The sequence below is a fragment of the Pleurodeles waltl genome, chromosome 9 (assembly GCF_031143425.1).
Source record: "Pleurodeles waltl isolate 20211129_DDA chromosome 9, aPleWal1.hap1.20221129, whole genome shotgun sequence".
NCBI classification, from domain to species: Eukaryota; Metazoa; Chordata; class Amphibia; order Caudata; family Salamandridae; genus Pleurodeles; species Pleurodeles waltl.
This window is the reverse complement of record NC_090448.1, coordinates 107,400,653-107,428,009: the sequence shown is the minus strand read 5'-3', so window position 1 is coordinate 107,428,009 and position 27,357 is coordinate 107,400,653.

The window sequence follows — 27,357 nt, the reverse complement described above, 5'->3', positions numbered from 1 at the left end:
TCATGCTGATTTCTCATGCACAAGCTGGTAAGTAGTGGGTGTAAAATCTCTGTAATTTGTTTTCACATATTTACGAGAAATGTCAGAATTATGAAAAATTACACTTAACTACATAAGATGGAAATCTGTTGTTTTTTTGCTATATTTTAGCACAAAATGCATCCGTGTTTCAATTTTTGATACAAAGGGAGATTTTGCGCTCAAAAAAGCGAAAAAGCAAAAAGCACAGCCAACAAAAGCCACTTGCATTCTGTTGTACCTGGCGTTCACAGTACTTTTTTACCACAAATGACACATTCACTATAATTTTTTACTGTAAATAGAGAGTAATTGTGCAAACAATGCTGATTTAGAGTTCCTCATTGCTCAAAGGCTATCAAGCAGTATCTTGCATTATTTTTATTAGACTTGGCATCCTTGGCATAACTTTTTGCCTTTGTTTCCCAGGTTGTTGATGTGTGCTGGACTCTGTTTTTGCTGTTTTTGTTACTCTGGACACTTTACCACTGCTGTAAGTGCTCCTATATAAAAAATGTGTATGCAATTGGCTTTCCATGATTGTCATATTTGATATACCAGTAAGTCCCTAGTATAGTGCACTAGAGGTGCCCAGGGCCTGTAAATTAAGTGCTACTAGTGGTTCTGCAGCACTGACTGTGCCATCCACATTAGTAACCCTGTAAACATTGCTCAGTCTGCCACTGCAGTGTCTGTGTGTTTAAACTGCCAATTCGACTTGACAAATGTACCCACTTGCCAGGCCTCACCCTTCCCTTTTTATAAATAGGCACCACTAAGGTAGGCCCTGGGTAGCCCCATGGGCAGGGTGCAGTGTGTGTTAAAGGTGGCATGTACTTATGTCTTTTGCATGTCCTGATAGTGAAATACTGCCAAATTCGATTTTCACTGTTGCAAGACCTATCTCTCTCAAAGGTTAACAGGGGGGCTGCCTTTAAATATGATTCCGGTGACCCTGTGAGCTGATGCTGCTTCCCCGGAACCACAACGCCGCCTGCCCTGAGGACATGGACCTTCTAGAAGTCCAAAAACCCTGTAGGCTTTGCATCGCTGCAACTGTTGATCCTGCCCTACTTCGCTGACACCGGAGTGTCGTGAGTCCAACGTCCATGACGATCCAACACCATTGCAGCACCTGCGACCCTGTGACATCACCCCGTGAGGTCGTCCCAAAGCATTGTAACTCCTCAGGACTTTGCATCTACTGGAACCAAGGGACCGATTTCGCATTCGATGCTGCCTCACCTCCACCACCCTATAGAGAGGACCTGATGCCACTGCGCAACACCACAGTCCTTCTGCCCCGTGACACCAGAACTCATGCAGCATCGGACCCAGCAAAGCCTCTCTCCCCAACTCTGAGCCCCAGCCTGTTTTTTACTTCTTCTGAAGGTACTGTACCGACTCCATGAACAGCGCCATTGGTGTCGCATTGTAGGAAACAACTTTGTTTCGATGCTGCATTTTACCAACTTACAGTATTTTTACCTCAAATCACTGTTTTTTTGCTTTTAAGTGCTGAATTTTTATTTTTAACTGTATATTGTGGATTTTTTTCATATGTGATCTTGGTTATTTAGATAAAATATTTAATATTTTTCTGAACCTGTGCTGTGTCATTTTGTAATGGTTCCCTGTATTACTGTGTGTGTTGATACAAATACTTAAAACATTGTCTCTGAGTTAAGCCTGCCTGCTCGTGCCAAGCTACCCAGGGGATGAGTGAGGGTTAACTGAGTTTGAGTCTGCTTTATAGAGTGAGGGACCTTACTTGGACAGGGGGTAGCCTGACTGGGAACCAAAGACCCCATTTCTAACATTGGTGATCAGCGGTGAGGATTTGAACTTGTATTTGTATTTGACATACAGTGATTAAGTACACACTACTGTTTTCAGTGCAGACCATTAGGTGACCATGTACCGTTTTTCTTTTTGCTCTGTTTTTGGACTTTTTCTGACTTCCATACTTTGGTGATCCTTGATTGACTTTTCTTTGAACTTCATTAGGAACTCGTTTTTGCCTTTGGAACTTTGCACTTTCTGATAACAATTAATCATGTCTCAATCTGGATATGCATCAGTTGGAGCTGCTTTTGACCTAGGGAAACTAGAGAGCTATACAATGGCTTGGTTGAAGCAGTTCTGTAAAAATATTGCCTGTCCCAATAAGAGCTCTAGCAGGAAGGGGGAGCTGCAAAAGGTGCTGATGGCCTGGGTGACAACCAAGGAAGCTGAAGGGCACACAGAGGAGGAGGAGGATGAGGAGGAGGAAGAACAATCCATATGCAATGGTATTGTGGATGGGCTTGTTCTATCCAGGGAGATGGTCTCCAGGGCAGGTAGCAGTGTGTCGTCCAAGGGTCTGACTCCTGAAGAGTTGCAGGACAGACAGGCAGAGAGAGCTCACCAGTTGGAGTTAGAAAGATTTAGGATGGAAGAGAGGAGGATGGCCAGAAGTCAGTGATGGCTCATTAGCTTGGCATGAGGGAGCTGGATCAAAGGAGCCAGTCTAGTAGAGATGGTGGCAGCAACAGCACAGTGCAGCCTGAGAGAAGGGTGCACCTTCCAAAAGACCTAGAGAAAGACTACAAAATGAAGGATGACATATTCTTGTGGTTTAAGGGGTATGAGTCTGCTCTCCATATGAATCTGGTCCCTGAAGCTTATTGGGGGGAGGGTCTGTGGAAGCACTATGAGGTAGAGGGGCAGATAACCTTGACATCCTTAGGGGATCCTCAGGGACTCACCTACACCACAATGGAAGACGTCCTACTCACAAGCTATGGTCTGACCCCTGAGCAGTATAAGGACAAGTTTAGGTCCTACAAAAAGAAAGAGTATCAAACCTGGTTGGAGCATGGATTCCTTTTGCAGGTCACTAGATGGGTGGGTGAAGGGCAGTAAGGTGACAACATATGAGGGGCTTTACAATTAAATTGCTTGAGAGCACTTGTACAGTTTATGTTTTCCAGAGCTGCGCCAGCACCTGATTGACAGCAAGCTGACTGACCTCAGAAAGCTTGTGCAGGAAGCAGGCTGCTGGGAGAGCGCCAGGGTCCTGAAGAGGTATGGGGGAGACCACGCCAAGGGTCCCTCTCAGAAAAAAGGGGGTAAGGGTAAACAGGGGGAGTTCTCTCTAGGGCCCCAACCTAGTTTCCAGGGTCAGGATTCCCAGCCTCCCAGTGAAAAGAAGCCATGGTTCTCCAAAGGGAGGCCTGTGGAAGGAGGTCCCCCGTAAGTGTCATGCATGTGACCAGCTGGGTCATGTGAAGAGGGACCCCAAATGCTTCAAGAGTACACCAGCACCCACTGGTGTGCAGTCCTAAGGTTTGGCTAGGGGGGAGTTGGTTCCAGGTGAGTGGGAGCCAGCTGAGATGACCCTTGTCTCACTGGAGGACAGTGAGATGGTCCAGAGAACCCTAGTGCCTGAGAACACTAAAAAGTACAGGCAGTGGGTGACCATTATTGGACAGAGGGTGGAGCCTCTGAGAAACACAGGAGCCAGTGTAACAACAGTGAGGTGTCACCTGGTGTCTGAAGAGCAGATAGATCCCAGTATACTTCACCAAGTAGTTGCTGTGGACAACTCAGAGTGCAAGCGGAGTGTGGCGCAGGTTGCTTTTGAACAGGGGGGTCTCAGGTTCCTTGAAGGTAGCTGTGAGTCCAACTATGACTTTGGATTGTTTGCTTGGCAGTGACCTGGAGTATTCCCTTTGGAATGAGGTGGAACACCGGTCACACTTGGAGACGTTGGGTCTGCCTGGGTGGGTATACATATCCACAAGGTCAATGGCAGCCCGTCACGGTGGTCAGAAGCCCCTGGAGCCTGAAACAGTGGCCCAGGGGAACGCCAAAAAGTGGAAGGGCAAGAGGGGCACGAAACTGGCCCCAGAAGTTCCCACAGTCTGGGAGGAGGCAGAGCCTGAGGATGATGCCCCAGAGCCTACAGGGGAACAGGTGGCTGAACTGGGGCAGGACCCTGAACTGTTGCAGTGGCAGCAGGAAGGGGGACTCACCAGGGAAGCATTCTGTGAGGCACAGAAAACATGCCCTACTCTAGTGGGTTTGCAGCAGCAGGCTACAGAACAGGCGGCTCGCAAGGAGCCAGGGTCTCACCTGATCTATTGGGAGGACGGCCTCCTGTATAGTGAGCCTAAGGTTGCTGAGCCTGGGTCAGCCCATGTGCTGGTGGAACCCCAGTGCTTAAGACCCTTCCTACTAGGTCTGGCTCATGACGGGCTTTTAGCTGGACATTTGGGGCAGAACAAGACCCTTGAACAGCTTGTCACCCCCTTTTACTGGCCCCCAATGCGCAGGCACTCAGATGCTCACTGTAGCTCTTGTCAAACTTGTCAGGCAAGTGGCAAGAGTGGGGGTAAATGTAAGGCTCCCCTCCAACCTTTTCCTGTAGTTAGTACCCCCTTTGAAAGGGTCGGCATTGACATTGTGGGGCCTCTGGATGCCACGACAGCCATAGGCAACAGATTTATCCTGGTCTTGGTGGACCATGCCACCAGGAACGCTGAAGCCATTCCGCTGAGATCAATCACTTCCCTTGTGGTGGGTCGCGCATTGATCAGGAATTTCACCTGTATGGGGTTCCCCAAGGAATTGGCATCTGGTAAGGGTACCAATTTCATATCCACGTATATGAAACCTCTGTGGCAGGAGTGTGGGGTAACTTATAAGTTCACCACTCTTACCACCCCCAAAGCAAAGGTGTGGTTGAGAGATTTAACCGCACCTTGAATGGCATGATCATGGGCCTCACAGAGGCCTTGAGGTGGAAGTGGGACGTACTCTTGTCATGCCTTCTGTTCGCCTACAGGGAGGTGCCTCAAAAAGGGCTTCGTTTCAGTCCTTTTGAGATACTGTATGACCACCCTGGTAGTGGACCCTTGAGAGCCCCTAGTAAACCTCCCCAGGATGTATTTAGCTACATCCTGGCTTTCCAAAACCAGACTGCCTGCATCAGAGCTCTCACACAAGAGAACCTGGAAGAAAGCCAGGCAGATATGAAACGGTGGTATGACCACAATGCACTCTGGTCGAGTTTCAGCCTGGGGAAAAAGTGTGGGTAATGGCACCAGTGGAGCCTAGGGTGCTCTAGGACAAGTGGACTGGGGCATTTGAGGTGATGGAACGCAAGAGTGAAGTCACCTACCTGGTGGACTTGCGGACTCCCAGGATGCCCTTGAGGGTTCTACATGTGAACCATCTCAAGCCACACTTTGAGCGGACTGAATTGTTCATGCTCCTAGCGACAGATGACGGGGTGGAAGAAGAGAGTGAGCCCCTTCCTGACCACCTGTCTGCAGGGGAGAAATATGGGTCTGTGGAGGGTGTGAACGTCTCCCCCTCCCTGACCGCAGAGCAGTAAAGGGACTGTACCCAAGTGTTGGGACAGTTTGCCTCTATGTTCTCCTTGATCCGAGGGGTCATCCACTTGTGTACATATGATGTGGACACTGGGGACAGTCCAACCATTAAACAGATGGTTTTACAGGGTGACTGATAAGGTCAGGGCTAGCATCAAATGATAAAGTATCTAACATGTTATCCCTAGGGGTCACTGAGCATTCTAGCAGTCCTTGGGCCAGCCCAAAGGCTGCTGCTCCTGGTGCCACCCCAGAACTTCAGATCTGTGTGGACTACCTGGGTCTCAATGTGGTCACTAAAACTGCTGCAAACCCCATCCCCTGAACTGAGGAGCTCATAGACCAGCTGGGAGCTGCCAAATACCTCAGCACGTTTGATCTTATTTCTGGGTATTAGCAGATTGCCTTAACTGAGGGGGCCAAGGAGAGGTCAGCATTTTCTACCCCAGAGAGGCACTTTCAGTTAAAAGTGATGCCCTTTGGGATGAAAAATGCTCCTGACACATTCCAGAGGTTGGTCAACCAGGTGTTGACTGGGCTGGATGACTTCAGCGCAGCATACCTGGATGACATGGCAATGTTTAGTTCCACATGGGATGAACACTTGCAGCACCTCTGCAGAGTGTTGGAGGCCCTGCAGGAGGCAAGCCTCACTATTAAGGCAAGCAAGTGCCAAATAGGGCAGGGTTCAGTGGTGTATTTGGGACACAAAGGTGGCTGGGGTGTAGCCTGCATATCCTGATGAGCCCTCTGTGCTGGAGGGGTGGGGAGGAGTGATCACTCACACCTAGCTGGGCTGTGCCTGCCCTCTCACAATGCAGTCTCCAGCCTCCTGGTGTGTGGCTTCGGGCCTGGCCTGGACAGGAAAGGATCTTACAGACACTTGAGACGTTACTTTGAAGTAGACCTACTTTAAAGGCGGAAGGGGGTATGAGAAGAGCATCGCAAACCTCTGAAAATCAGTTTACTTCAAGAATTCAAGAGGAACCTCTGCCTGGAGAAGAGCTGGAGAGTTGAGGAGAAGTGCTGCCCTGGTCTGTGACTGTGCCTAGCTATCCTGCAGTGGCTGCTTCTGTCTGTGGAAGGGGACAAAAACTGGACTTTGTTTCATTCCTGCTTGAAAAGTGACTCCAAGGGCTTGGAGTAGAGCGTGCCTCCTGTTTTGAAGCCTCCGGGACAGCAACTGCTTCACAAACCAGACCTGAGTCTACTTGCTGTGGACTCTAGCTTGCCAGAGGGTGCTATTCAAGTTCCTGGACCCCTGGAAGTGAATTCCTGGAGATAAACCAGTCTAGCGACGCTGGACGACACTGTGTGACTTTGCCACGGATGCTGCTGCCCGGAACTGCGATGCCGCTTGCCCCGAGGCCGTGGACCTCGCTGAACATGAATCCGATGACCCTGTGAGCTGATGCCGCTTCCCTGGAACCACAATGCTGTCTGCCCCAAGGCTGTGGACCTCGTAGAAGTCCGTTGACCCTGTTGGTTTTGCGTCACTGCAACGGCTGATCCTGTCCTACTTCGCTGACACCAGAGTGTCGTAAGTCCAATGGTCGTGATGATCTGATGTCATTGCAGGGCCTGTGGCCCTGTGACGTCATTGTGATCCAGTGAGGTTGTCCAGAAGCATCATATCTTTGCCGGACTTTGCATCTGCTGGAACCAAGGGACCGACTTTGCATCTGATGCCGCCTCACCTTCACCACCCTGTAAAGAGGACCTAATGCCTCTGCATGATGCCACAGTCCTTCTGCCCCATGGCACTGGAACCAACGCCACATCGCACCCAGCAAAGCCACTCTCCCCGATTCTGTGCACTGGCCTGTTTTCTACTTGTTCTGAAAGTACTGTATCTGGGGGTCGACTGTTAGCTTTCTCTCGTAAACCATATTGATAAAGTCAGAGGGGGGTGTGAGAGACCCTATTTAAATATTTAAAATGTATTAGGCGGTGTCGGCCATTTAGGGAAATGGAACGCGTTCTAGAGCAGCAGTAGCGCCACTGGGCCTCCGAGATCTGTACCCCCAGCTCTCTCTGCAATTCCAGCCGAGCCCTCGACAGTTCATGCTCCCTTGACTTCTGAACATGTGCATAGAGACAAGAAATCAGTCAGCGAGGCTGATTTCCCAACAACAGCACCGAGAGAGCATGCACCTCCGGGGGTTCTTGCATGCTGTCCCCCAATAGTTCCGTCAGAGCGTGTCTCACCCTGTGATATTGATATTGGTGCAAGGAAGTTGAGCCCCCAGCATCCCTCGTTACTACATCCCAAGTCTTCATTATGCCCTCTTCGAAGATGTCACCCATCTTGTCAATGCCGATTTCTCGCATGGACTGCACTAATCTACGGTCTCTCCCAGGAGGGAACCAGGCACAGCTCTCTACCGGGACATGCAGAGAATATAATAGTACCAGTCCCTGTTTGCTAATGAGCCCGTGCCATGCACGCGTAACCGAGATTAGGGATGCAAATTCCTGATATCTTCTATGCGGGGTATGAAACAACCTGCTACACAGCTGTTCTGGGGCAGCCAACGCCCTCTCAATCCGTAGATACGGGGCCTCTCCTGTCCCATTAATCCAGTCCAGCGCCACCGCTGCATGCGCTATTATGTAATATATCTCAAGGTTTGGGGCGCCCAGGCCCCCCATCTCATAGGGAAGAGTCAAAGTTCGCCAATTCACGCGAGGTACCTTGTTTGCCCATGCCATTTTAATTATCAATGTTTTCAAAGTGGCAAAATATGTCTTCGGCAGGACAATCGGTATATTTTGAAACAGGAATAAAAAGCGCAGCAAAACCACCATTTTCATAAGCGCTATGCGTCCAAGTAATGACAATGGTAGTTTGATCCACCTTTCCATGTCCATCGACAATTTTTTCAATGCCGCTTCGAAATTATCCTCTATCACTCTCTTAGGGTCTGTGTGTACCTGTATCCCCAAATATCTTACTGTGTTCGTCTCCCACCCTAGCGGGAAGCCCATATCTACCTGCGTTGTTACTGACGTCAAGGGAAACATGATGGACTTGCCCCAATTGATCACCAGCCCTGACAATAAGCCAAATTTTATAATTTCCCGGAGCATTGGGGCAACATTACGCACAGGATTTTTGATGTATAATAAAGTATCATCTGCATACGTAGACAAAACAAGGGTGTAATTTTGAAACCTGAGACCCCGATGTCCATGGTACTCTCTCAATGCGCATGCTAGGGGCTCCGCCACCAATGCATATAACAGGGGAGACAACGGGCATCACTGTCTGGTACTTCTTGTAAGCCCAAATGCTTCTGTCACCGTCCCATTGATGCAAACTCTGGCCTGGGGATCACTGTACAGTGTAAAAATCAGTTGGAGGAAGGTGTCGCCTACACCAAATCTGCGCAAAGCCGCCCTCATAAAATCCCACTCTACCGAGTCAAGCGCCTTTTCAGCATCTAGGAAGACTGCCACTGCCTTTAATTCTGTGTTTATATTTTGGATTGTGCCAAATAATGTGCGAAGGTTCATGGACAGACTGCGGCCAGGGACGAAACCCGCCTGTTCAGGCCGAATCAAACGTGGCAACACTTTGGCCAAACGATCAGCCAAAATCAAAGCAACATTTTTTACATCTACATTTAACAGTGATAATGGTCTATAAGAGGAGCAATTTTCACGGGGTTTCCCTGGTTTGAGCAGGGCAATTATCATTGCTTCTCTCATTGACGGGGGCATGCCCCCTTTCTTTACCATTTCTTCATACACATCTTTTAATTTTGGGAGTAACAGGTGTTGATATGCTTTATAGAAGTATACTGTTAGTCCATCAGGACCAGGAGCCTTGCCTTCCGCAATACCCCCTAGCGCCTCCGATATCTCGCCTAGAGTCAAAGGGACACTGAGAGCATCTCTATCTGCCTGTGGCAGTCGTGGCATATCGATATGTGTAAGGTAGTCTGCTACTGCCTCCGGGTTTGGGTTGACCCTAGAAGAGTATAATGATTAATAGTATTCTCGGAATCTATCAGCTATGCACTCAGGATCTTTTATCTCCTCCCCACCCTCAGACTGTATGGTTACAATTGTGTTTTTGCCACGTTGGGGACGTACGAAACCCGCCAGTACTGCTCCCGGTCTGTCTCCTTCCCCATATACTCGAGCAGTGGTGTGTTTCCCCAAGTGTTGTATTTCTGTATGAGCTGTCTCCTGGTATTCTTGTATCTTGGTGTGAACTTGGCCCAATATGCGAGCGTCTGCAGTGTCGCTATGGTCCCGTTCCAGCTGTGATAAGTCACTTTCTAGTTGTTGAAGCCGCCATCTGATCGATCGAAGAACCCCCGCATGTTTAGCTATGGTAACCCCTCTAATGCACACTTTAAATGTTTCCCATACCATGCCTACCTCAGGAACGGATCCTTCATTAATCTGAAAGAATTCTGTGATCTCTGAGGCCAGTTCGGCCTTAAAGACTGAATTTAAAAGCGAAAAGGGAGGAAACCTCCACGAAAACGGAGGAGCCATTATCATTCCTGTTGTAAACAGTATTGGTACTGGGGAGGGGTCTGAATATGTTTGAGGCCAAGGAGCCTCCGGGGTCAGGCTGCCCAGCAACCTGCGGGCAACCAGCCAAAAATCTATGCGTTGTGCAAATTATGCGCAGCTGAGTAGTGTGTATAGCCTCCCCTCTCAGGGTGTCTATCGTGCCATATGTCTACCAAACCCAGCCCAGCGGCTAGGTGCAATATCTCGCGTGACGCTGCCGCTGGTCTACGAGCCACACCCCTGACCTGTCCAGTGATGGATCTAATGTGCAGTTAAAGTCACCGCACCAGAGCTGCGGTTGTCCTCCGCAGGAATTTGCCCTAAGTGCCAATTCCCGATAAAATTGGGGGTCATCATAATTGTGGCCGTATATGCCAATCAGTAAAAATGTGAACGTTCGCACATTACAACATGCCACCACAAATAGCCCTCCTGGGTCTGCGGTCACCAAGTGGAGGCCAATATCCGTCTCTCTTGAGGCCCAGATCTGCACACCTCTGGAAAGTGAGGTGTACCCCGCTGCCACAAACTGTCCCTGCAATCTCCGAGACATAAGCATAGGGCTATCTGGGGCCAAGTGTGTCTCTTGCAAAATGGCTATATCTACCTTATGATTGCGCAGATACGCAATTACCTTACAAGTCTTTCGTGCATCATTGAGGCCCCGAACGTTCCAGGTAATCAGTCGAAACTGTTTATGATCCTTATTTATGTTAGGATGTGTGTGTGTATAGGTCTGTCATCTCTATTATAGTACAGTACAGTATTAATCCCTCCTGCGTTGTACATTTGCAACCTTATATCTCTGTGTGAAAATATGTACTCAAACAACCAACCCTGAACGACCCCTGCAATCCCACCCACCTCCCACAATAGGCAGTACCCCAACTTGCCCATTTTAACCATCCCTTGGCCAACTTCGTCCCTTCCCACCCCACAAAAAAACAAAAAAACCTCTTCTGAGGTATAAGTGGAGCACACATTAGGGAGGACGTTACCCTGCCTTATCGCTATGCACTAACGTGCCAGCCACCTATACTTGTAAGTATTCATATCACTTCTCGCTCCCATAGTGCGCACAGATCACCCAAAAACAAACAGTACAGGTTAACTCTCCGTTCCATTGTATCACAAGAACCCCATCTTCTGCAGCCCTGATAAGGTGTCGAAGATGGCAGAGGCAGCCGACACACCTCTTTCTGTCCGTTACCTACAAGTCCTTGTCTGCGGCTGCTTCAACCCGCCATCCTGCACTTCACAAAGTATTCCAGTTTTTTAGGCTCTGTGAAAAAAATTGGACTACCATCCACGTCAACTCTCAGTTTGGCTGGTGTTAGAAATGGGGTTTCTGGTTGGCTAGGGTATGCACCTCAGCCAGGTAGAACTTACCCACTCTAGTCAGGGCAAGGGAGTTACACGTCCAAGATAACTCCTGCTCACCCCCTTGGTAGCTTGGCACGAGCAGTCAGGCTTAACCTGGAGGCAATGTGTAAAGCGTTTGCACAACACACACACACATGTGACGCAATATCCCCACCACAAAGGAAACACAACACCAGATTATATGAAAATATACTGTATTGTACACAACGCAATACTCAGACCAAACATCAAATAACAGTACTATCCTGCTACAGTGCTTCTGGAGGGAAAGGGGCGGTAGGCACCCTCTCCTTTCCGAAAACGGGCCCCTCTGGGGACCCGTAATTTAGTTGGGGACCTGCCTCGGTCTCCCCACACCCTGTCCTCGGGGTGGGGGCCAGGCGAAGCCCAACCTCAAGCAGGGGCGAACCGAAGGGGGCTTACGTCGAGGTCTCCCTTCCGGGTAGAAAATGCCCGAAGTGAAACAAAACAACGGAGCGTCCTGCTCCAACCACAGAGACGGGGGAATGAGGTGCTCTCTGCGCCCTCCCCAATTCCTGCAAAGTGAGGGGCAGCCGCCCTCGTCCTCGGGGCGGCTGCCAGTGCCGAGCAGGGAGAGGCCGTGCCTCTCCCTCATGTGTTGGGCTCCTCTCTGGAGCTGCTCTGGTGCCTCCGGGGTCGCAGTGGTCTCCTTGACAACAGGAGAGCTGCGGGTGCCCCGGGGGCACTACCTAGACGTCGGATCCCTCAGGGGCATTGAGAGGAGCGCGCCAGCTCCTCTATCTCTCCTGGAGTGCCCCGGCGATTAGTGGACAGTGCGCTCCGACGTGCTGGACTGAATGAAAGACCCGGCTGCAGCGGTGGAGTTCCTGGGCAGCGCGAGGTGCATTCTAACAAGCACCCGTGCCATCCACTTCGGCCAGGCTGCGGCGGTGATTTCCTTGGCCATACAACGAAAGTTAGCACTTTTTGTAGCACACCAGCAAGGGGGAAAGCACTTCCAAGTGCTCACAAAATCCCCCTCAGAGCGCTTTCCAAAGCGCTTAATTTCAGCCAAGAAAAAAAAAGTAAAGCACCCCTCGTGCTTCTGGGTGGATGCAGGGGTCAGGGGCCACAGCACCCTGCCCCTGGGGAACAAAATTACCAGAAAAGGCCCACAGATGGGGGGGGGGGGCAACAACAGGCCAGCGCAAAGAGGGTGCAGGCTAGTGGCAAGTCCTTCTCAGTGACCAGGCAGGTCACAGGTCAGCACAGCAGCAGCAGTTCATGGCGGTTCCTGGTGAGTCCTTCCAGTAACCTGTGTCCAGTTCCAGGTAAGTTCAAAATGTCTCCAAATTGTGGGGGAAATTCCCCTGAACTTATAGCCAGTTCTCACAGTGTTTTACAATGGTAGGGAGAGGAGGTTCCTGCCCGTTACAACTGGTTCTGGGAGAGCACCCTCTCTCCTTTCAGCACAGGCTCCAAACATCAGTGGGGGGTTAACGACCCTATTGTGTGAGGCCAGGGTACAGCCTTTACAAATGTAGGTGTGCCCCGCCTCTCCCTTCTCTCAGCCCAGGAAGACTATTCAGTATGCAGATGCACCTCTCTGACACCTCCACCCTCCCTGTGTACAGGCTGTCTGAAAAGTATGCACAAAGCCCCAACTGTCACTCTGCCCAGACGTGGATTGGAGTCAAGCTGCAAAACACCAGAGTCATAAGCAGAGATAAGTGCACACTTTCTAGAAGTGGCATTTCTGTGATAGTAATAAAAAATACACCCACACCAGTAACCAGCATTTATTATCACCATCACAACCATACCAAACACGCCTACGCTACCCCTCATAAATCAGACAATACCCCTTACACATAAGGCAGGGCATTTCTAATGCACTCCTATGAGAAGGCAGCACTCACAGCAGTGAGACACCAAGTTAGGCTGTTTGTCACTACCAGGACAGGCCATGCAATATGGCACATGTCCTGCCTTTCTACATACATGGCACCCTGCCCATAGGGCTAGCTAGGGCGTACCTTAGGGGTGACTTACATGTAGTAAAAGGGGAGTTCTGTGCCTGGCAAGTAAGTTTAGATGCCAGGTCCCTGTGGCAGAAAACTTTGCAGACAGGCCCTGCGCTAGCAGGCCTGAGACAGGTTTGAAATTCTACTTCAGTGGGTGGCGCAAGCAGCGCTGCAGGCCCACTAGTAGTATTTAATTTACAGGCCCTGGGTATAGAGATACCACTGTACAAGGGACTTATAGATAAATTAAATATGCCAATTAGGTATAAGCCAATCATACCAACTTTAGATGGGAGAGCATCTGCACTTTAGCACTGGTCAGCAGTGATAAAGTGCTCAGAGTCCTATAGCCAACAGCGAGAGGTCAGAAAAACCAGGAGGAAGGAGGCAAAAAGACTGGGGATGACCCTGCGTAAGGCAAAAAGTCCAACATAACCCCCTACCAGCCAAAAGCCAGGAGAGAACAATCAATACCTTGATGTACTTCCCTGATTGGGGCGATAGAACAAGGACCCAGGCCCACAACAGCAGGGGCATGTTCCAGTTCTACGCCTTCCTGACTCCACTTGGATCTCTCTGTCAATACTTCCCAGGCAGCCTAGACCAACCCACGGGGGTTCTATAGCTGCCAATGGCCAGAACCAGGCCCCAGGCCATCTCGGAGCCTCTGGTCTCTGAAACCATAACGAGTGGGGGGCGGTAGCCCAAGGTGCAAAGCAACCTGTCTCCACTCCACTTCCAATCAGTTCAGGGGCTCTACCCTGCCACTGATCCACCAACCTAGGGTCCGCACCGATAGGTTCTACAGGGGCTAGAGGCGAGGCTCTCCTCCCTCTACCCCTCCGTCTAGGATCCCGCCCTCCTCTCCTTGGAGGGGTATCACCAGAATCCACACTTGCCAGGGTGCTGGGTACAGCAGCCCTGCACAACTCTCTCGCCAGCCCAGGATCACTACCTGGCGACTGACCACCCAACCTAGGGACGACACCCTTGGGTTGCACCAGGGTCCGGGGTAGGCTTCACCCTCCCTGAACCCCACTTCCAGGGTCCTGCGTCTCCCCACCTCGGGAGAAGCCACCAGAAGTTTCACACGGGGTGAGCACACTAACCGTCCCCCCAACCAGGTCAGAGTTTACCCCCTGAACCTGTCTCTCTAGTCCAGGGACAACACCCTTAGACTGGACCATTGCCCAGCGAACCAGGACTTCCTTGGGAGCACACCTACCCCCTACCAGATCAGAGCTTACCCTCTGAATCTGGCAATCCAACCCAGAGTCACTACCCTGCGGTTGAGTCACTGCCTTGCGCACCAGGACTTCCTTGGGAGCACACCTACTCCCCATCAGGTCAGAGTTTACCCCCTGAACCTGATCATCCAACCCAGAGTCACCACCCTGCGGTTGAATCATTGCCTGGCGCACCAGGACTTCCTGGGGGGCACACCTACCCCCCACGGGGGAAACACCTTCTCCAAGGGCCACACAAGAGTCTGGCTGGTGCAGGTCTCCTGACCTCTGCCCATCTGACAGAGTCTGGATTCCCCCCAGCCCAGAAATGGTCTCACCAAGGTCATTCCTGGGGGGCTCTGCTCTCAGAGCGGACCCCTGACCCTCCAGTTTCTCCACTGGGGCCCGCAGCCCCCTCTCAACCCTATGCCTGAATTTCCGCCTCCTCCGCTATAGAGCGAGACTACCAGACACCAGGACCGGCGAAACACTATCACCAGCCACCCGCCCAGGTCCTAATGACAAAATGGGATCCTTCTGAGCAGCTGGCCCTACGGCACAGGCTAGGCTCACCTCCTGGCGTTCACTCATGGAACCCTCCAGGACCTGGGACTGGAGCTCGGGTACCCTGGGCCTCAGCCCAACACCATTCCCTCTCCTCTGAGACTGGACATGGGGTGCCTTACCCGCCCCAATACACTGGGACCTACCTGGGACAATGACCTGGTTGGGAAACACCTAGACCACTCTCATTAGGAACACCCCCTAACGCCACACCAGACCCTCTGGTACGCAACCAGAAGTCTGCCTCCTTTGCAAGCTCCCTGGGGTCAGAGAGCTCACACACTGACAAGTGTTGGCGTAACTCTGAATAACAACAACGAAGCAGGTGATCTCTGAGAATCAGATTAAACAGCCCTTTAAAATTGTTTACTGTGCTACCCTTCACCCATCCATCTAATGCAATGCAGCAATCCTCCACAAACTCCTCCCAAGGCTGGTGGGACAGTTTCTTACCACCCCTAAGCCTTTTTCTGTGTTCCTCAGGGGAAAAACCATACTTCACAATCAGTTCATTTTTTACAGTGGAGTACCCCTCCCTGTTACTCTCTTCTAGAGTCAGTAGGGCATCCCTCCCCTCCTCAGGAATAAAGCTCCCTAGGCCAGTTCCCCAATCCTCAGGGATCCTGCGCTCTACCAGAGCCCTCTCATATTCCTTTAACCACTGACGTATGTCACCCCCCTCTTGGAACCTAGGTACCAGATCTATGGGTATGTGAGGAACATCTTTGCTACAGCACTCAACATTGATGCCACCACTGGACTCCACCTGCAGCGCTGGTGAGTCCAGAACCTTCAGACTGCGCTCTAGAGCGAGTCTTTCTGTGGCAAAGGCCCTCTCTGCCTCTGCCATCCTCTCCTGTACTGAGGCCTTCTCTACCTCAGCCCTTCTCTACTCAACAGCTAGGCGCGCTAACTGCAACTTCAGGTCCCTCTCTTCCCGCCTATCTCTTAGCTCATCAGGCATCAAGGAATGAGAGGTAGCCCTGCTTCTTACACTGGACCCAGCAAGGGACTCCCTATCACTGGGGCCTTCCCTGTCAACTGGCGTCCCCAACAGGTCATTCTCACCCTCCTGATCAGTCTCTCTCCCACTCTCTAGGGATGAGGTCTTGGAGTCCTCCCATTGGGAACCCTCGCTACACTCAGGATCCTCTGGGTACCCCCTAAGCACACTCCCTCCCTGGCTATATGTCACAAACCTTTCAAAGAAATTCAGAGATCTCCTGAGGTCCCCTTCTACAGGCAGCCCTCTCTCTCTACAGAACCCCTCTAATTCCTCCTGCGTGTAAAATGCCAGGTCCTCTAAATCAAAGGTAAGCCCCATCTTGAAAAGGTACAAATAACTCAAATGTGACAACCACAATACCCAAGCGTGAGAACTGAAAACAGGAAAAATGACCGAAGAGAGAAAGTTAAGAGAAGCCAAACATGTTATGGTCTAAACACAATCCTTGTATTGAAATAATGAGTCACAATGGTATTGTGCAAGCGCAAGTCCTATCCTCATCGCTGACAACCAATGTTAGAAATGGGGTTTCTGGTTGGCTAGGGTATGCACCTCAGCCAGGCAGAACTTACCCACTCTAGTCAGGGCAAGGGAGTTACACGTCCAAGATAACCCCTGCTCACCCCCTTGGTAGCTTGGCACGAGCAGTCAGGCTTAACCTGAAGGCAATGTGTAAAGTGTTTGCACAACACACACACACATGTGACGCAATATAGGAAACACAACACCAGATTATATGAAAATATAGTGTATTGTACACAACGCAATTATCAGACCAAACATCACATAACAGTACTATCCTGCTACCTTAGCAGTTGTCAGAACGTTACACATTATTTACTCTGCAAACTAGCAGTAGTCACACATAACACACAGGTTACTCAGTATTCTGCAACATAAGCAGTGGTCAGGAAACACGTTATCACATTAGAACACTTGTCATAAGAATATCATAAAATGCCCATAGTAGGAACATTAGAAAACCTATTGCAAGTTAGGGAAACATATTAGCAAGACATGCCAATAAAAGGAACATTTGCACACATGTATAAAAACATCATCGAACAGGTAGGCAATATATAATGCAATAAAGTCTCTAGTAAGAACTTGTGGTATATATATTGTCACTTAGAAATACCTGGTGGATGATAAAGACACCTCCTGTGCCTATGATAGCATGAAGGGGCCCCTGGCGCTTCTGTGCTCACCATGGAGGCCACACGGTGCTCCTGGAGGGAAAGGGGCGGTAGGCACCCTCTCCTATCTGAAAACGGGCCCCTCCGGGGACCTGTAATTTAGCTGGGGACCTACCTCTGTCTCCCAACACCCTGTCCTCGGGGTGGGGGCCAGGCGAAGCCCAACCTCAAGCAGGGGCGAACCGACGGGGGCCTCCGTCGAGGTCTCCCTTCAGGGTAGAAAATGCCCGAAATGAAACAAAAAAATGGAGCGTCCTGCTCCAACCGCAGGGACGGGGGAATGGGGCGCTCGCCGCACCTTCCCCAAATCCTGCGAAGTGAGGGGCTGCTGCCAGTGCCAAGCAGGGAGAGGCCGCGCCTCTCCCTCACATGTTGGGCTACTCTCTGTAGCGGCTCTGGTGCCACCGGGGTCCCGGTGGTCTCCTTGACAACAGGAGAGCCGCGGGTGCCCCGGGGGCACTACCTAGACGTCGGATCCCCCAGGGGCATTGAGAGGAGCGCGCCAGCTCCTCTCCCTCTCCTGGAGTGCCCCGGCGATTAGTGGACAGCACGCTCCGACGCGCTGGACTGAATGAAAGACCCGGCTGCGGCGGTGGAGTTCCTGGGCAGCGCGAGGTGCATTCTAACAAGCACTCGAGCCATCCACTTCGGCCCGGCTGCAGCGGTGATTTCCTTGGCCATACAACGAAAGTTAGCACTTTTTGTAGCACACCAGCAAGGGGGAAAGCACTTCCAAGTGCTCACAAAATCCCCCCCAGAGCGCTTTCCAAAGCACTTAATTTCAGCCAAGAAAAAAAAAAAAGTAAAGCACCCCTCGTGCTTCTGGGTGGATGCAGGGGTCAGAGGCCACAGCAACCTGCTCCTTGGGAAAAATAAATTCCCAAAAAAGGCCCACAGATGGGTGGGGGGGGTGGAAACAACAGGCCAGCGCAAAGAGGGTGCAGGCTAGTGGCAAGTCCTTCTCAGTGACCAGGCAGGTCACAGGTCAGCACAGCAGCAGCAGTCCATGGCAGTTCCTGGTAAGTTCAAAATGTCTCCAAATTGTGGGGAAAATTCCCCTGTACTTATAGTCAGTTCTTACAGTGTTTTACAATGGTAGGGAGAGGAGGTTCCCGCCAGTTACTAATGGTTCTGGGAGTGCCCCCTCTCTCCTTTCAGCACAGGCTCCAAACGTCAGTGGGGGGTTAACGACCCTATTGTGTGAGGCCAGGGCACAGCCTTTACAAATGTAGGTGTGCCCCGCCTCTCCCTTCTCTCAGCCCAGGAAGACTATTCAGTATGCAGATGCACCTCTGTGACACCTCCACCCTCCCTGTGTACAGGCTGTCTGAAAAGTATGTACAAAGCCCCAACTGTCACTCTGTCCAGACGTGGATTGGAGTCAAGCTGCAAAACACCAGAGTCATAAGCACAGATAAATTTGCACTTTCTAGAAGTGGCATTTCTGTGATAGTAATAAAAAATACACCCACACCAGTAAGCAGCATTTATTATCACCGTCACAACCATACCAAACACACCTACGCTACTCCTCATAAATCAGACAATACCCTTTACACATAAGGCAGGGCATTTTTAATGCACTCCTATGAGAAGGCAGCACTCACAGCAGTGAGACACCAAGTTAGGCTGTTTGTCACTACCAGGACAGGCCATGCAATATGGCACATGTCTTGCCTTTCTACATACAATGCACCCTGCCCATAGGGCTAGCTATGGCGTACCTTAGGGGTGACTTACATGTAGTAAAAGGGGAGTTCTGGGCCTGGCAAGTAAGTTTAGATGCCAGGTCCCTGTGGCAGAAAACTGCGCACACAGGCCCTGCGCTAGGAGGCCTGAGACAGGTTTGAAATTCTACTTCAGTGGGTGGCTCAAGCAGCGCTGCAGGCCCCCTAATAGTATTTAATTTACAGGCCCTGGGTATAGAGATACCACTGTACAAGGGACTTGTAGGTAAATTAAATATGCCAATTAGGTATAAGCCAATCATACCAACTTTAGATGGGAGAGCACCTGCACTTTAGCACTGGTCAGCAGTGATAAAGTGCTCAGAGTCCTAGAGCCAACAGCGAGAGGTCAGAAAAACCAGGAGGAAGGAGGCAAAAAGACTGGGGATAACCCTGTATAAGGCAAAAAGTCCAACAGCCGGGTAAAGCATTCTGTACTCTAAGTGCATGGACTGTAGTTGTTTTTTCACCTCAATTAATTTTCTCCTCACCTCCTGCACCTGTACTGTAAAATCCGGATATAACGATAGCGTTGCCCCTTCATATTGCAATGGTTTGAGTTCTCTTGCCCGGCGTAGAGCAGCATCGATATCCCTAAAGTTCAATAACCTTGTGGTGATGGGGCGCGGAGGGGCCCCCGGTGGCGGATGAGACGCTGAAGATCTATGAGCCCTCTCTACCACAAATAGGTCCGAAAAGGTAGTGCATTCTAATAGTAGCACCAGTAATTGTTTGATGTAGCTTTCTATGTTGGTAATTGCAGTGGACCCTGCAAGACCCACTATTCGTAGGTTATTCCTTCTGGACCGGGCTTCCATGTGCTCCACCTTTAGTTTGAGCACGCTCAGTTCTCTGTTGAGTTTCATTTGGCCGCCAGCTAGTTCCGTCTGTCCGTCCTCAGCCGCAGACACCCTATTTTCCACATGATCCAGACGCTCCACGTGTTTATCTATGCGCTCGGACATTCTGTTTATTCTGTATGCGAGGGCGTCGATCTTCCCGTCTATCTAATTTAGACCGTGCTGCATTAACATTAGGAGTTGCCTTAAATCCTGTTCTTCCCCAGGCCTTTCTCCAAGCCCATCGGGGTTCCATCTCCTGCTGGGCCCTGTGTTTTCCGTCGTTCGAATTGCAGCCGGGCTTGCTTCTTGTCCATCTTGCCCATGTTGTAGGTGGTGTAGACGAACACCTTGCGGTTCCCAAAGTGAGCACAGACAGTGTCCTTTTGCCTTGCAACAGTGAACATTCCCCGAGGGATGGTGTTTGCGTGCTGATTCTTACTGATGTTTGGGGGCAATTAACTAGTTTCTCCCTGTTGTACACTGAAAGTCTCTGCCGGGCTGGTTGAACTACCCAGCGCTATATTCACTGTTCAGTCCCTACAATGTTCCAGTCGCACAAGAACAAAGTACGCCGACAGTGGGGCCTCCTTATGGCACCAGTGGCTCCCAGGGCCCCCCAGCTCCCTACACAGCGCAGTATTCTCTGCCGTTCACCGTCACCTTAATTGCACCGCTTCCAGCTGCCGCCAAAATGCTTTCTTCGACCCGGGGGGGAGGTGGGAGGAGGGGCCCGCATACACCCACACAGCGTGTTACTCCAGTGCCCTCACACCCTCGGTGCCCTCCCGCTTCGCCCGCCGGGCCTCCTCACCGCATCTCATCTCATGGTACCCACGGTTCTCCACTGTTTTGGGCCCCGGAGCCACACTCCGCCGCTACGGCGGCCCACCACAAGGTCATCCCTCAGCAGGCCGTCGGCTCACCCAGGACCACGGGGCTCCAATCTGCTGCTCCGCACGTCTTTTTTACAGGAAAAAATGGCATCCGCACACCCCTCTCCTACGTAGCCGTCTGTGGCAACACTCCTGGCAGCAAAATATGAATGTGACATGCAGGATTATGGTCGGATTTTGCGGTGGCTGGCAGAGCTTTACTACAACGCGGCCGTCTTGTAGCCGGGCAAGCTCCGCCCCCAATGTGGTCTTGGTTATTTAGATAAAATATTTTATATTTTACTACACCTATTTTGTGTCATTTTGTCGTAGTTCCTTGTATTACTATATGTGTTGGTACAAATACTTAACACATTGGGGGTCATTCTGACCCCGGCGGTCATGGACCGCCGGGGCCAGGGTTGGCGGGAGCACCGCCAACAGGCTGGCGGTGCCCCACAGGGCATTCTGACCGCGGCGGTTTGGCCGCGGTCAGATGCGGAAAACCGGCGGTCTCCCGCCGGTTTTCCGCTGCCCAAATGAATCCTCCATGGCGGCGCAGCTCGCTGCGCCGCCATGGAGGATTCTGACACCCATACCGCCATCCTGTTCCTGGCGGTTCGCCCGCCAGGAACAGGATGGCGGTATGGGGTGTCGTGGGGCCCCTGGGGGCCCCACTTTGTATTTCAGTGTCTGCTTTGCAGACACTGAAATACGCGACGGGTGCCACTGCACCCGTCGCACCTTCCCACTCCGCCGGCTCAATTCTGAGCCGGCGTCCTCGTGGGAAGGGTGTTTTGCACTGGGCTGGCGGGCGGCCTTTTGGCGGTCGCCCGCCAGCCCAGTGCAAAACCCAAAATACCCTCAGAGGTCTTTCGACCGCGGAGCGGTATTTTGGAGGGGGGAACTCTGGCGGGCGGCCTCCGCCACCCGCCAGGGTGAGAATCACCCCCATTGTCTCTGAGTTAAGCCTGGCTGCTCATGCCAAGCTCCCCAGGGAGTGAGCGGGGGTTAACTGAGTGTGATTCTCCTTTACCCCGACTAGCGTGAGGGTCCTTGCTTGGACAGAGGGTAACCTAAAAGCCTACCAAAGACCACATTTCTAACAGTTTTTATTCACAATGCATGGTATCAAGTATGAACGTATTTATGCAGGCACCAGTCCAAAGTAAAACCCAATAATAGATGAACAGTATGCATTTCTTAAATGTATTATGTTGAAACCATATCAACCCTGACACCTTTGCACAATATCTGTACCACTAGGTCACACTACTTTCTGAGACTTCAATAGATAAAGGTTTGCATTTTTTCTGATTCCAGTTTTGCATCCATTATCATGTGTTTCTCCATAAGCAACTCAGTGGTACTCACATGGAGACCCTCTACACAAAAAAAGCTTTGTGCATAAATATAGATCAAGTCTGTCCTCTGTGCCACCTTACATTGCTTTGCATCAAATGAGCTTGTGCACAAACGTTAAGTAAATCTATGCCCCTATGTTTTAGCTTCATGCTAGAGAAAACTAAGGCCCACATTTATACTTTTTGATGCAAAACTGCACAAATGCAGTTTTGCGTCAAAAAGTATAGCACCGGCTTGCGTCATTCCAGAGAGCCAAATTAATGGAACCCCACAAGCCGGTGCAAAGAGTGGGCTAGCATCAGGGAAAGTGATGTCAGCCGGGTGGGGGTGGCGGTATGTTGGAAGGGGGTTTTGCACCAAAAAATGCCTCTAGGCTGGTTAGAGGCATAAAACATGCCTTTTAACCAGCCTAGCGTCATTTCCTGACGCAAACACATCCATACCACATGGCTCCTGTCTTATAAAAGACAGGAGTCATGCCCACCCCCCAATGGCCAGCACAAGGGACAAAGGTCCTCTAGGCATGGCCCTTGCAACCAGTGCCATGTAGGGGGGACCATTTCAGGGCCCCTAATAGCACTTTAATAGTGTATAAATTACTTACCTCTACTTACCCTGCTTACCTGGGATGGGGTACCCCCATCCTCTGGTGTCCCTCTGGTGTGGGTGGGGGTGTTGCTGGAGCTTGGGGTGGGCATCTGTGGGCTCTTTCCATGGTGTTTGACCATGGAAATGGGTCCACAGGTCCCCTAATGCCTGCCATGACCTAGGTGTTAAATAATGGTGCTAAGCAGACATAGGGGGTTATTCTAACTTTGGAGGAGTGTTAATCCGTCCCAAAAGTGACGGTAAAGTGACGGATATACCACCAGCCGTATTACGAGTTCCATAGGATATAATGGACTCGTAATACGGCTGGTGGTAAATCCGTCACTTTTCCGTCACTTTTGGGACGGATTAACACCTCCACCAAAGTTAGAATAACCCCCATAGTGCCATTATTTAGGCCCGCCTCCCCGCGTGCACCATTTTTGCACAGGAGGATAAATTAGGTGCTAGGGGCTTTGAGTCATTTTCTTGACGGGAACGCCTACCTTGCATCTCATTGACTCAAGGATATTTCATGCATCTGAAAAATGACTTTAACACCAATATTTTGAAACTAGACGGATCTAGCATCAAAATATAAATATGGAGTTAAGTTTGCGCTGAATTTGAGTAAAAACAAACTACGCTAATCCAGCGTAAACAAAGCATAAATATGCCCCTTATTTTCATGGCAGGCTCTATAACAGTCACTAGTGCAATATGCGTGTTGCCTTCGTTAACTGACAATACTAGGGCTGTATTCAAACTAAATAGTAAGAAGAAAGGAATGCAGGGGGCCGCTGGGGGAAGGCAGCAGAGAAAAATATGCAGTATTATAAATTCTACAATCCAAATTCGAATGACTATTTAAGTTGGTTAAATACAATTAAAACGGATTAGGAAGCATAATTGGATGTGGCTGAGAACGTTGGCCTACCCACTGAGATGAGTGACTAAACCTGCTCCAAAGCTAGACACAATTTGCACTTAACAGAAACTAATAATGATGCCCACCTTTTGGGGCACCATTTCAAATTGCTAAAATGAACCTCAAGGAATACTTCAATTATAGGTGATGCAGATCATTGCTTGTCAGTCTCACACATTAGTTACTTGCCCTGTGACAAAGGCTTTCTGAACAGAAGTCTTTGATCTGCTATCCTCCTTGATTCTAAATCAAAAAATCAAATTGAGCCCTCCATTGACAATGTTAAATTAATTTAATTCGGTCTTTAAGTGAGACCAGGTTGATCAAAGCTTCTCTCATAACAAAAGAAACTGCTGTACACCAACCGGAAATTACCTGATGTATTATCCACTGAGAGTTGAATTATTAATATGTCATCATTGATTTTAGAGGAAACTGTCACTTTCCGCATCTGTGACCAGGAGGAAATATTTTATTTGACTTGGAACACGTATTTAGATCTCCAAGCTAGAAGCAATGTATTGTTATTCACCATGGCACATATATTAAGTTGTTGTGTTTTGTCACCTACTGTTGCTGATGATTTTCTAGTCCAGTATGCTTTCTGTTCTGTCTAAAATCCGAATGTTGTTTGTTCACTCTTTAACCTATTTCAATGAAGTGTGTTCATTTTGTTCCTTGTTGACGTACGTACACTTTACTTTATATAATGAATGTTCACTATTTTCTATATACGATGTGTAAATTTTTTCTTATTTCATCATTATAAAAAATATTTTCTTAGGCCTTTCTATTTTAGGCATATTTTTCTCATTAAGCTTAGAATATTCACTTTCGCTAAAACGCTATCAGTCACAAAACCGCTTGTCATTTTCAATATTTCAGGTAAGTTTATAAGACTACACTATGGGGGTCATTCTAACTCTGGCAGGCGGCAGAGGCCGCCCGCCAGAGTTCCCCCTCCAGAACACCGCTCCGCGGTCCGAAGACCGCCGCAGTGATTCTGTGTTTCCCGCTGGGCTGGCGGGCGACCGCCAGAAGGCCGCCCGCCAGCCCAGCGGGGACGGGTGCAGTTGCACTCAGCGCGAATTTCAGTTTCTGCTAAGCAGACACTGAAATTCTTGTGGGGCCCTCTTACGGGGGCACCTGCAGTGCATGGCATGGGCACTGCAGGGGCCCCCAGGGGCCCCACGACACCCCATACCGCCATCCTGTTCCTGGCGGGCGAACCGCCAGGAACAGGATGGCGGTATGGGGTGTCGGAATCCCCATGGCGGCGCAGCAAGCTGCGCCGCCATGGAGGATTCCTGAGGGCAGCGGAAAACCGGCGGGAGACCGCCGGTTTTCCCTTTCTGACCGCGGCCAAACCGCCGCGGTCAGAATGCCCTTGAGAGCACCGCCAGCCTGTTGGCGGTGCTCTCGTGGTCGTTGACCCTGGCGGTCAATGACCGCCAGGGTCAGAATGACCCCCTATGTTTTGTCTTTGTGACTCAGAGCAGCACAGCAAGTCACTTTCCTGCACTGTCCTGCATTACAGGGAAAGGGCAGAAATATGCAGTATTTAAAAGAATACCGCACATTCCTTTCCTTTTCCCTGCGCTGGCACTCTTTAAGCAGTCTAGCCCAATGCAGGCACTGTTGCACCATGGGGCAGGGGTATCTATGCTGCAAGCAGGATTGTGCCCCTTCCTGCACAAAAAGAAGCCTCTGAACCATATATCTATGAGGCTATGCAAAGCCACTTTGTCTGGCTTTGCATGACCTCATGCGTATGGAGTAATACAGAGCAGCACAAGTAGCTGTATTCTCTTATTCTGCGGCTGGGAGGTATTCCATGGGCATTGAGGTGGGTTTTCACACGCAACACCCATGGATTTTAATGCTGCCCCAGATTTAGTTAATCATGTGAACCAGGGGCAGTGCCAAAACCTCACACCTTTCCATCCATGGGTTTTTATGCATTCCTAGGTTTATAAACATTTGTAAACCTGGGAATGCGCCAAAAAGATAAGCCTCGCCAGGAGAAGCATTACAAGGATCAATATTTCCATTTCTCCTTGTTTTTTACTCTTTCCATGTGTACTGCATTAAGCAGCACACATAGAAAGAGGAAAACTGATGTTTTTGTGCAGAAAAGCGTCCCTTACTGCCCAAAAGCAATCCTGCATGCAACGCAGGCACCCTTGTACCAGAGTGCAAGGTTGCCTGCATTGATGCTAGGGAGCCAATCTTGTACCAGCACAGGGGGAAAGAACAGGAATGCACCATATTTCATGAATATGGTGCATTCCTGCTCTTTCACATTGGTATAAGGCAGCACTTCAAGAAGACTTGCAACGCTGCCCTATGCCAATTCCCCATACATATGGGCTGAGATTTATAAAGATACTCAGGGCCATGCAAGATGACCTTGCATGGTTTCATAAATCTCACTTAAGGTTTGTGTCGCTCTTGCACCAGGTTGCATGGTACAAGAGCGATGCAAACCAGGACATAAATATGGCCTTGAGCAGTGGTTCCCTACCTTTTGATGTCTGTGGAACCCCATTTTATCATAACTGGAGCCCGGGGTCCACCACTGAATCTTTATTGGAATTCAGGGACCCCCCACTGAGGACCTAATCAGTTATTATTATTTAATTTTCTAATCAGTTGCAGACCTCCTGCAGAGCCTTGGCTGACCCCCAGTGGTCCCCAGACCACTGGTTGGGAACCACTGGCCTAGAGGGTTTCTGAAACATCTGAGCAGTCTTCAAACTGAATGGTATTTATAATATAGGCAATGGGTGTGCCAGAGAGATCTCTGATTATCTCTCTATCCCTGAGGGGCACAGACTACTAACACAGGGGCAAGCCCTAGGAAAAGTCTGCTCAAAGGGCCCCACATTGTTTTGGCAGCTCATAACATATATTTCTACATAAAACACGAATCTGGAATAAAGTGTCTTTGGTCAATGATAATCTGTAATTACACCTCACACATCTGAATATTTTAATGGAAAGCCATCTGTAATGAAATTGACTGTCGCTGTAATATCACACCATTTAATAGTTCAACCACAGAGATGTATTGAATTTAAAATATGCAGTTTGAATCAATCTGAAGCAAGTAGACAGCAATGGAGCTTTGCTATATTGCAGCCAAAAGTGAACATCTGCAAAAGTGTTTGATTAACTTCAGCATGTAAATAAGCAATTTGTGAATTGGTATTCCTGACACGTGCTGTACCTCTATGTTTACAAGCAGTTGTTTTATTTAATTCACTTTGCTCAAACCTGCTGGCGATATCATGTCCAGAGGGCTCTTCCATTTTACATTGCATGTATCAATTGTTAATGTACTCAGATGTCACCCCTTGCTTCCGTATAGAGTATTTATACCTCCATAGATGTGGTTTCTTGAGGTTTCATCAAGAACATTCTTGGGGCGACTACAAACTATGTACTCCAGGGTAGGTTTACAAACATTTTGCGATGGTTTAGCGTTAAAAAAAGTGGTGCAAACCAGCACATGTTTTTTTTTCCTTATTTACTTTCCAGTGCAGAACTTATTTTGCACTGGAAAGTACCCCAAAAGTAACACAAAGGAGCATGAAGTATTGCTTTTTGTTACCCAACGTTACATGGGTGGTACATGGGCGTTCCCACGCAGCTACCCATGTCTTTTAATGCAGAACTCTATCTACTATCAATAGTAGACAGGGTTTTGCACCAAAAGTTAACACCATTTGAAAGGAGAGGTTAAAAGG